Genomic DNA, 12,005 nt, shown 5'->3' with positions numbered 1-12,005 from the left:
TGAAATTATAATCATTCATTTGTCTGTACATGTGCGTCATATCTACCGATTTGCGTCCCATTCGGAATTTGTTGGTGGAGCGTTTATTTTTGTTTTAGAGTGTATAAGTGTTTATTTTTGTCTTATGGTGTATACGTGTTTAGAGTGCTAAAAATCAGTAACTATTATCCACAGACACAACACTGCATTACTGAACATCGACAGTCCTTACGATTTGTTGAGTGCTATGAGTCGTTGCTGTTGGTAAAGGGTACTTTAGATTTCAGCCAACGCCAGTGTGGTTCTTTAGTTGCTAACCAGTGTCCTCGAATGTATAGTGACTTAGTGTCTTAGGTAAATGGCTCAAATGGTTCAAACGGCTCTGAGCACTATGGGACTTAACATCTGTGGTAATCAGTCCCCTAGAACTTAGAACTACTTAAACCTAACTAACCTAAGGACATCACACATATCGATGCCCGAGGCAGGATTCGAACCTGCGACCGTAGCAGTCTCGCCTAGAAGCGCTAGACCACCGCGGCCGGCTCCTAGGTAAATGTCTGCACTCCTAGTACACAATGAAATCCCCGCGCCACACATCTGTTACATGCCACTAGAAGGGCTAAAACTAAATGACGATGCTCAACCCCATTTTATCAACGCAGCGTCTTTAGTGTATTTCAGTAGCGTGCGCGATGTATCCAATCTTGCACGTGGCAACACGACTTGTGCACCCCGTTCAGTCACTGTGCCTCCAAGGACCCTTTTGAAGCTTCGACCGTGAGCACGTTGACACTTCAGGACTTCACCCGGAAGGCTGCAAGCCGAATCGGTCTACACTACACCAACAAAATTTGAAAATTCTATCACACTGAACGTCGGGAAGTGGTCACCCGCATTCAACAATGTTCACAACATATAAAAATTATACCTACTCGGTAGATTGAGAAAAATGCAACGGAACGGCACGCTGCCTCTGTGTAGATAAATGAGATTGCAATTTAGACCCAGTCGTTCGTAAGTCTAATTTGTAAAGTGTTAGTCAAAATTTTAACCGTTGTACACCATGTCAGATATGACTTTTTTATGTTTTCGTTACTTATCCTGAAATGCTGATAAACGTCTACTCAAGATTCCTTTTGTCATCTGAAGCGGTCTCTCTCGTCTTCGCTATAGGGAGAAGTCTGGCTCTGCCTCCTGCCCTGGGTGGGGCGCGGGGTGGGGTGGGGATGCAGGAGGCCGCAAGGCGAACGACCAATACTGCTGATTGCCGCCGGCCGGTAATCCCTCTCGGCCATTGTTTTACTTACGGGCGCAATTGAAGGATTAGCCGAGACCGCAGCCGCAGCGCGGTTGCTATGAGACGTGGCTCTGCGGCTGGGCGGACTCCGCCAGCTTAGGCGGCCTCTGCAGGTCTGTCCAAACAGCGCGGCCAGACAAACGCTTCCACTCCAAGGCGCTCGCGTTACTGAGCCGCTGTATATCCTCCTGGTCTGTAGCCGAAATCCGTGCAGTCGCGCCTGGTCGCACGGAAACGAGACCTAGGAAGCAACTGCAGTCCTGTAACTTACAAATCAAAGAGCAAAGTAGCAAGGTGGATGTTCAACGTTCCGGGTCGGAGAACATTCACAAAGTGGACAAAAATAAAGACGGAAGTCATTCGTGGTCTCGCTTAATCAGTCGTAGTGACACACGCCTCAAGTGATTTATGGAAAGAAAGAAAAACGTAAATTGAGGGATTTGGACTCTTCCCTCCCGAAAATGGATACAGTATCCTAGTCAATGTGCCACCTCTCTGAATCATTTATGAACTGTTAATAAAACTAGGTCGCTTTAACAAGGAAACGAACCATTGCCACTATTAACTACGTTACGAATTTAGCGGCATGAAACATGTCACTTCAGTAATTTGACAGTAATTGTCTTTTTTCACGATGTGAGGGTACGTAGGGTAAAATCACTCACTGTAAGCTGCATGTTCACTGGCTTCGTCCACCCACTACCCCACGCTAAGTGTAATAATTAAAAGTAATGTAACGCAGAATAAGAACAACACACGGTTAGGTGCAGAAACTAAAATTACAAATTGTAATTAACACGTAATTTATCCACGTAAAACATCACTCAGACAAAAAGCACGATTTAACTACTGTACAAATGAGACTTAGTAAGTGGTTTTACATGGCATCAACAAAATACACATCCACTTAGGTCAATTACAAAGTTGGGCGCAGACCAAAGGAAACCACCTCGTCTTGTACCATTTCCATCGCGGCAAAGTAGTGGGGCCTATTGGTCTGAACAAAATATTAACAATTACCACACACAAGGAAAAGTGGCCCTAATGGTCACAGTTTTATGCGACTCACGGGACAGCGTAATTGGCCGGCCAGTGTGGCCGTGCGGTTAAAGGCGCTTCAGTCTGGAACCGCGTGACCGCTACGGTCGCAGGTTCGAATCCTGCCTCGGGCATGGATGTGTGTGGTGTCCTTAGGTTAGTTAGGTTTAAGTAGTTCTAAGTTCTAGGCGACTGATGACCTCAGAAGTTAAGTCGCATAGTGCTCAGAGCCATTTGAACCATTTGACAGCGTAATTGAAATGCGGAAAGATAGAATTGGCTACCGCTAGATGTTTACTCGAACTAGCCCTTATAATCTTTTTTAGAACTTTGAGGAAACCAGGATATGAAAGTATTCTTCAGCAAACGATGCATCGAACTCCTTGTGACCGTGAAACAAAAGAAATGTTCAGGAATAGGTTTCAGTTAAGGGTGAAAGGATTTACAGCATAAGATGCACTGATTCCTACGATTAGTAAGAATAGTCATATGAGATCCCACTACGAATCACAGTAAATGGAAGAAACACGAAACTAATAGGGAGTAGCAGAAATGAGAATTGCGAGAAACGTTACATGTAAATTGGTGACCACGATGTAGACGATGTTGAGGAATTCTGATACTATGTAAGCACAATAACTTATGACAGACAAAGGACACAGGCAGGACCTTCCTGGCCAAAGGAATTTATTAGTATCAAACATTGAACTTAATCTAATGAAAAAGTTTCTGCGAATGTACGTTTGGAACTTAGCATTGTGTCTAAATGAATAATGGACTGTGGAGTAACCGAAAAAAAGAGGCCCGAAGCGTCTGAGGTGAGGTGCTACAGAAGGATGTTGAATATTAGGTGAACTGATACTACACACATCAAAAAAAGTTTTGCATCAGCCCGGTTCCCAGAATTCCTGCAGATAGATATTGACTGGGGATACTGTATCACAGACACAGTCCATTTGACTGTCCAGAGATATCACTAAACACGCCCAAAGTTGTGAACAAACATGCATGAGCAGCGCCTATTAGACGGAGGGGGTGCGACAGCCGATCAGTTCCAGTCATTCCACCAGGAAGGAGGTATACGGTCCGTGTTGTCTGTAGTTCAATCATGACTAGACAGTCAATACCGCGGCTCGATCGCGTCCGCATTGTTACTTCCTGCCAGGAAGAGCTTTCAACAAGGAAAGTGCCTAGGCGTCTCGTAGTGAACCAAACCGATGTTGTTCGGAAGAGGAGGAGATACAGAGAGACAGGAACTGTCGATGACATGCCTCGCTCAGCCCGCCCAAGGGATACTACTGCAGTGGGTGACCGCTACCTACGGATTATGGCTCGGAGAAACTCTGACACCAACGCCACCATATTGAATAATGCTTTTCGTGCAGCCCCAGTACCTCGTGTTACGATTCAAACTGTGCGCAACAGGCAGCATGATGAGCAACTTCACTCCTGACGTCCATGGAGAGGTCTGTCTTTGCAACCAATGCACCATGCCGCGCGGTACAGATGGGCCCAACAACATGCCGAATGGACCGCTCAGCACTGGCGTCAGGTTCTCTTCACCGATGAGCATCGCATGTGCCTTCAACCAGACAACAGTCGGATACGTTCTTGGAGGCAACCCGGTCAGGCTGAACGCCTTAGACATTATATCTTACATGATTCTCCATCGTTAACTGTGCGTATACAATGAAGAGCCAAAGAAACTAATACACCTGCCTAATATCGTGTAGGGTCCCCGCGAGAACGCAGACGTGTCATGGACTCGACTAACGTCTGAAGTAGTGCTGGAGGGAATTGACACCGTGTATCCTGCAGGGCTGTCCATAAATTCTTAAGAGTACGAGGGGGTGGAGGTCTCTTCTGAACAGCACGATGCAAAGCATACCATATGCCCTCAATAATGTTCATGTCTGAGGAGTCTGGTGTGGTGGTCATCGGAAGTGTTTAAACTCGGTGTGCTCTTGGAGCACTGAAAACTCACGCAGCGCAACCTGTTTAGCAGAGATGTTACCCGCTATTACTGAGATGCTATTGAAGCTTTACTTTTCCGCGTAACATCCAAAATACTACCAGAACCACAATTTCTGTATAAAACGTATAAAACGAAACCCTTACAATTACACTACCAAAATACCAAAACTCACCTCTTACTTTTAGTGTCTCATTAACTAATCTAATTCCCTCAACATTCACTACTTTAATTCGATACATTCATTTATCCTTGTTCAGCTTTTGTTGATTTTCATCTTACATTCTCCTATCAAGGTGCTGTCCACTCTGTTCAGTAAACCTCAGAGTTTTTGTTTCTTTCCCCTGAACATTAATTCCTTTACCAAATTGTTCTTTGGTTTCCCCTAATTCTCCCACAATGTACAGATTGAATAACATCGAGGATAAGACACAATCCTGTCTCACTTTCTTCTCAACCACTGCTTCCGCTTCAAGCCTCTCGGTTCTTGTAAATGGCGTATTGCTCCTGTATAAATTGTTAGTAATTTTTCGTATCCTGTACTTTAACCGCATCCTGTACTTCCGACCCTATAGTCGGAATTCGTAGTCAGTGTTGTCACTATCTTTCCATACAATGCTGTGTCTATAGTGTAGGAGAAATCCTCGGATCAGATTCCCAAATTTCTCTGGCAATCAAAATGATCTTCCTCGAGGTCGACTGCAGTTATGACGCTGCACCACACCTTACACAGTCTGAATTGTTGTCAGAGGTCACAGTCACAATCTCCTTCCCCCATTTTCCTGTCGTCTATGCCTATTTCCTTCTGCATAAATAGCGGGAAATTGAAAATACGAAGAGGGTCTTTGTCCTACTGACTGGTGGTATTGCGCCGGTCTGCATGTGTGACAGATTTCCCTTGTATATTTAGGACATAATTTATACAGCGTGTTTTCGTGTGAGCGTGCAAAAAAAGGACATAGAGAATGTTCCAGTGAACAATCTGAGATACGGAACTTGTAGTAGGAGAAGCCAGGTTGAGGAATTGTGTACTGTTCTGACTAGCAATCCTTTTTTCTAGCTTATTTACAACTAACTGGCGTACAAGTTTACACGTTATATGCTGTTTATTTACTTGTACATTCTCTATTTCCTGCAAGAAAACGATCAGGATGAGCCTGATTACCAGGGAGATATGACGCATGTTTTCTTTATTTTACATGTCCATAAGGTGGTTCTGTTGTATCGTATTTACATTTTCCCATGAGAGAATGTGCTATCAATTAACGGCAGACCCATTCGTTACTCAGTGCTATTCAAAGACGCACAGTACCATCCGATGAAGTATTACCGGTACAATATTTCCTGGTATCTGGATTGGAAGGGGAGGTCCTATTCCATGGCCTGCGGGGTCACCTTATCTGAATCCTCTTGATTATTTCCTATGGGGATATATATAGTCAGTTGTGTATGAGACGCCGGGGTATACGGAGATGGGATTACCTGTCAGAATAATAGCTGCCTGTGATGCGGTTCGAAACATACTAGGGGTATATGTCAAGGTGCGTCAGAAGCTTGTTCGCCGATATAATGGTTGCATTGAGGTTGATGGCCGTCAGTTTCAGCACATCTTCTAAGATACAATACAAATGGTATATTCATTGTGTCAATGATGGTATTTGCAGTTATCTAGTGTAAACAAAAATGTACATAGTGACGTGATTTTATTCCTATTATCTCTTTAAGGTGGTTTCTCAGACGCCGGATTCCTACCTCAAATTGTTCAGTGGAGCATCCTCTATGTCCTGTTAAATTTTTGCACGCTCTTACGGAAAAACCCTGCATGTCACGTGGTCACTTATGGTTACTGTGTATTTTCCAAGATAACGTTACCATAATTAATGTAATTTGTGGCCCTACAATACACGGCTGGAAATAGGGTCGGAGGACTGCCTCTTGAAGTGCTTCTTTATTCCATAACTTAGAAACCCACTATCGCCTTCAGGTACGGTGCCTTGTTAATCTGCTCTACTCTACAGTCTGTGTATCGAGTTCTGGTACTGCAGTATACTGGTTAATATCCTGTATTATTCTGTATATAAGGGTGCCACTCAGGATGGGAGTTTCTCTCCCTACTGCTGATATATAGCGCTGTTCATCGGTTCACAGAGCCTCGAAAATTATTTCCATCCTTTAAATATATCTTAGGTCTTAGGGTTATATAAGCAGTTTTGATCACTGAAGGTGATAAGTACTCTGCACATTATTATTATTGCTACATCTTGGATCTTTACAGTACGTACGATACTTTGACAGCGGCAGTTGATCAGTTTTCCGTGTCATCAACATATAAGAGAGTGAAGATGGGTTCCACCACTGTTAGTTGGCTGTGGTGCCGATTTTGTAAAAATGAGTAAACATTAAGTTGTACTAAAAATGGCTAACGTCAACACACCTGCCAACGATGCGATAAGATTGTACCACACTCCACCTCACGTACAATCCATGTATTTTTGTCCATATAAGGGGCAGCTTTGACAGCTAGGATTGTGCTCATGAAAGTTCCTGTTGGTAGACATTTGGAAGAAGAAGAAAGATCATCTGAAGAATACTTTGTAGACTGAAAAATATATACGATTTCTTCCAGAAATGCATTTTCTTTTATTGGGACTACTGGAAATTAGTTTAGGTACACAGTACCATCCTCGGGCTACGTCCTGTTTTGACACACATACATGAGTACCAAGCGTGATGACTCCAAGCCACAGGATGGGCTGAGCATGGCACTGTGTACTGAAAATGGGAACCAATAGACAAAATAAATTATTGCCACTTTAGATGATAACATGTTTTTTTTCTGATTCTGGTGGTCGGTGTTCCATCCAACAGTATGCCAGGAATATGTTGTTTGTAGATACTCTGGTTGGGTAGGGGATCCGAATCACTGTTGGATACTAAAGAGACCAACGAACACTTGGTGGCGTATTGGAAAAGAAAACAAATAATCGCGTACAAAAGGTTTAATTAAATTTTGCACATACATTTACAAATTGGAAACAACTCTTTCGTCACTCTCACTTTCTGCAGTTTTAAAAACATCCATCCCAGTTCTTAACTTAAAATTTAAATCTACAGCAGTATCACCTAGCTCTTTCCCCAACTAGTAATCTTACAAATACAAAGAAGGTATGAACATGTGACCTGTAATTGGAATTTTCATGCTCATCACTCCTCTGGTAAAGAATTCCGGATTAGCCCTTAATCGGATATCTATGAGGGGAGTGTCAAAGGGAAGGTAACCATGAGAATAAGTTTAAAAACTCAACCAAAGGCCAATTTCCTACGAGTCAGGGTGTGGAATTTCAAGAGTTTGAGCGTGGTAGCGAAGCTAGAAAATCTGAAAAGGGAAATGCAAAGACTCAGTCTAGATGTAGTGGTGGTAAGTAAAGTGAAATGGAAAGAAGACTAAAGATTGCTGGCCAGACGAATATAGGGTAATACCACCAGCAGCAGAAAATGGTATAAAGGTTACATAATACAAAAGTATGGCAGGAAGTGAGTTACTGTGAACAGTTCAGTGGTGGGGTTGTTCTCATCAGAAGCGATAACAAACCAACACCAACAACTATAATTCAAGTACACATGCCAAATTCGCAAGCAGAAGATGAAGAGATAGAAACTGTATAAGCGGATATTTAACGAGTAATTTAGTATAAAATCGGAGGTGAAAAACTTATAATCATGTGGGATTTGAATTCCTTTGTAGAGGATGGAGTAGAAGAATTGGCTATGGGAGAATATGGGGTCGGTAGTAGGAATGAGAAAGCAGAAAGACTAACTGATTTCTGTAACAAATATCAGTAATGCCGAATACTCCGTTCAAGAATGACAAGAAGATGAGCTATTCTCGGAAAAGGCCTCGAAATATGGGGATACTTCAGTTAGATTACATCATTATCAGGCAGTGATTCCGAAATAAGATAATGGATTATACGGTATACCCAGGAGCGGGTACAGACTCAGATAACAATTTAAAAATAATGAAGCATAGGCTGAAGAGTAAGAGATCGGTTAGGAAGAACCAGTGTGCAGAGAACGGGGGTACGGAAGCACTAACATATGAAGAGATACACCGGAAGTTCTCTGAGATTATAGATACTGCGATAGTGAATAGCTCGGTAGAAAGTTCAGTGGAAAAGGAATGGACATCTCTAGCTAAACGCTGTCAGAGACGTTGCAAAGGAATAGAAAGCTACAAGGAATCTGTGAGGAAACAACTGGTAGCAGAAGAAACACTTCAACTGATCGACAAAAGAATCGACAGCGAAATTCAGGAGTACAGAAATACGAACACTTAGGAAATAAATAAATATGAAGTACAGGGAAGCTAAGTCGGAATGGCTGCATGAAAAATATGAAGAAATCGAAAAAGAAATGATTGTCGAAAAGAATGACTGAGCATACAGAAAAATCAAAACGTCCTACGATGTAACTGAAAGCAAGCGGGGTAAGATTAAGAGCGTAATTGGAATTCCACTATTAAATGCAGAGGAGAGAGCGGATAGGTGGAAAGAGTACATTGGAGGCCTCTATGAGGTGAAGAACTTGTCTGATGACGCGACAGTATATAAATCAGTAGTCGATGGGGAACAGGTAGGGACTCAGTTATTACACCAGACTTTGAAAGAGCTTCGGAAGACTTAAGCTCAAATAAGATGAAAAGAATAAATAACATTCTATCAGAATTTCTAGAATTATTGGGGGGGGGGGGGAACAGGATTGACAACAAAAAGGCTTTTCGCGTTTGGTGTATGGACTGTATAAGACTGGCGATACAGCATCAGATTTCGGATAAACACCAACCACAGAAATCCGAAACGGAGAAGAGCGAGAATTATCGCACAATCAGTTTAACAGCTCATGCAGCCAAGATGCTGACAAGGAAAATATACTGAACAATAAATCTATTATATGAAGATCAGTTTGGTTAAGGAATTGTAAAGGCACCAGAGTGACAATTGTGACTTGTGGTTGACAGCGCAAACAACACTGAAGAAAAAGTAAGACACGTTCATCGAATCGGTCGCCCTAGAAAAAGCTTTCGACAGTGTAGAATTGTGCAAGATGTTCGAAATTCAAGGAAAAATAGGAGAAGATCAGAGGGAAAGATGAGTGATATCCAATACGTACAAAAATAAAGAAGGAACAATAATAGTGGAAGAGAAAGAACAAAGTGCTCGGTTTAAAAAGGATGTAAACCAGGGTGTAGTCTTTCGCCCCGACTGTTCAATCTATACACCGATGAAGCAATGACGAAAAACAAAAAAATAAAAAATAAAAGATATAAAGAGTGGAATTAAAATTCAAGGTGAATTTTTTGAAGTTGTAGTCAGCTGTTGTATGTTACATGTACATCACATCTGCACATTTCTATCCCATTAGGATAATTTCTATGTTGTGCATCGTATTGTTTCAGTTTTTTGTCTTAGTGTGTATATGCTATGCATAGTATATCGATATACTAGTATTAATAGTGTACCACCAAACACTGTTACTAATGAGGTGATAATAGGACTGACGCTGGCGGTGGCGCCACATCTGCTGATGCCACTGCTGCCACTGCTGGACCTCAGGTGATTTGTGCTCGTTGGTGAGTTGACTCTCAACTTGTGGTTGAGTGTTATTTCAGTTATAAACCGTAAGATAAGGCACTCTTGCTAAAATATCGTTGGTCTTATTAAGTCACATATTATAGCGATAGAGGTAAGTATGATATAAATATAGCCATCTCGGGTAATAAATTATAGTGGTTTAGTTATTGGGTATAAATTAGGTCCTAAAAACACATCTGAAATCCGGCAACTATCTAGGTTGGAACAGTACCACTAGCCGATAGGACAAAGCCCCAGCTACGATTTTGAATTTCCTGCCATTTATAAGCAAAGCAATTGGCGTAGAAGGGAGGAGGAGAGAAGGGAGAGAGGAATGTGGACAATGGTCTTGACATTTGGGGCTATTTGGCAATATCAATACCAGAAGCTTTCTACTAATACGGCCCCCATACTGGCTCCTATCAGATTTCCCAGCCGTCTGTAAATAATTCGTCTTACAGTCGTGATTTATTAAACTCATAGTGGGAATATGCATCTGTTTATTTTGAGATTGGAATAATCACCATGTCCAGTTAGTCTATAGGTATTTCCCCTTCTCGCACATCTTGCACACCATGTGGAATAGTTTTATCATGTCTGCGTCTCAAGAATATGGAAGTTTGCGCTTAGGTACTTCACAGTGTTCTGTTAAACTCACAGTATCATGGTCTCTCACCTCTTTCTCATCTAATTCCGCTTCCCTTTCTGTATATTGTCTTCAAGTTCATTCACTGTGTGTGCCCTTCCATGTACTGTTAGCTTCCCCTTCTTCGCTTAGTACTGATTTTCCAGCAGTGCTGTTGATATTCTTACAGCTGATTCTTTGTCCAAAGGCTTCTGTATCTTTCCTATAGGCGGTGTACATCTTCCCCGTAATTATACTTGCTTCTATGGCCTTTTATTTGTCCTCTAGCCAAGCCTGCCTAGCCAGTATACATTCATCTTCTACTGTATTCCTTTCCTCTGTTTCAATCAGTTGCTGTGTAAGGCCCCGTTTGAAACTCTACTTCTTTCAACATTCAGGTCGCATAATTTTAATTTCCTTACCGTTTTTCAGTTTCTTCGCTTCACTGTACGATTCAAAACCAATTAATAGCGGTCAGGGCCTACATCTGTCCCTGAAAATGCCTTGCAGTTTACTATCGGGTTCGGAAACGTTTGTCTTACCACTGTATAGCCTATGGGTAACCTTGCAGTATCTCCTCATCTCTTCGACGTATACAACCCTCTTTCACGATCCTTAAATCAGAATCATGCTTTAAGTTGATGTAAATACGAATGTTTACGGGGCCTTAAAAGTCTTCAGAGACGCAGACCGTTTCATGTGGTACAATCATACATCAAGTGGCCTTCCTGATGAAGGACACTTGTAGTGGTACGAACTTAGAATTATCTTAATACCTTCAGCTGCTGACGGGCGTTGATATATATCAAGGGGGACAGGTGAAAATGTGCGCCCCGACCGGGACTCGAACCCGTGATCTCCTGTTTACTAGGCAGATGCTCTGTCCAGCTGAGCCACCAAGGGCACAGAAGATAGTGCGACTGCAGGAATTACCTCGCGCACGCCTCCCGCGAGACCCACATTTTCACCTTGTATGTTCACACAAAACATTCGTAGTGTCCCACCCCAACAGATATCCATATAACTTGTAGTGGTGGCTACAGTATGGTACATTTTTCAAAACGACGTTCTGTACACTACACATTATGACTTTAGAGATAGTATTCACTGCAGTGTCGTGCTCTTCACAGGCTGCACCTTTACATATGAGTAAATTGTCCCCAGAAACAAATGCATTGTTATCCAGTCCTGTGTCAATAACATGTCATCATGCCAGTCACATGAATATTTCAGAGTAATAATGCACTGGAATACTGAGAAAATCAGTTTATTTACAACACAGATTGGTTACAAATAAGTTGTAGACTACTACACAGTTCCAGTGAACGAAACCGTTATCAGGCGAATTGTTAGGGGATATAGTTTGTATACAACGAATGCTATTACCAGCAGTCACGAGCTTCTTTTACTTTTGAGAGAGTGTAAGCGAAATCTTAGAAATCATTGCCTGACAGGGACTCG

The 12,005-nt window shown here is 42.2% G+C and overlaps 1 non-coding gene across 1 annotated transcript; it reads right to left on the bottom strand.

Annotated features, from left to right (window-relative positions):
- Nucleotides 1–11,373: 11,373 nt before the first annotated feature.
- Nucleotides 11,374–11,448, bottom strand: Trnat-agu (transfer RNA threonine (anticodon AGU)). Its single transcript has one exon. It is a non-coding gene; the product is annotated as a tRNA-Thr (tRNA).
- Nucleotides 11,449–12,005: the final 557 nt, after the last annotated feature.

Source organism: Schistocerca serialis, chromosome 1 (genome assembly GCF_023864345.2).
Source record: "Schistocerca serialis cubense isolate TAMUIC-IGC-003099 chromosome 1, iqSchSeri2.2, whole genome shotgun sequence".
In the NCBI taxonomy this organism is placed as follows: Eukaryota; Metazoa; Arthropoda; class Insecta; order Orthoptera; family Acrididae; genus Schistocerca; species Schistocerca serialis.
The sequence above is the reverse complement of the archived record's forward strand: the minus strand, read 5'-3'. Positions and strand labels throughout refer to the sequence as shown.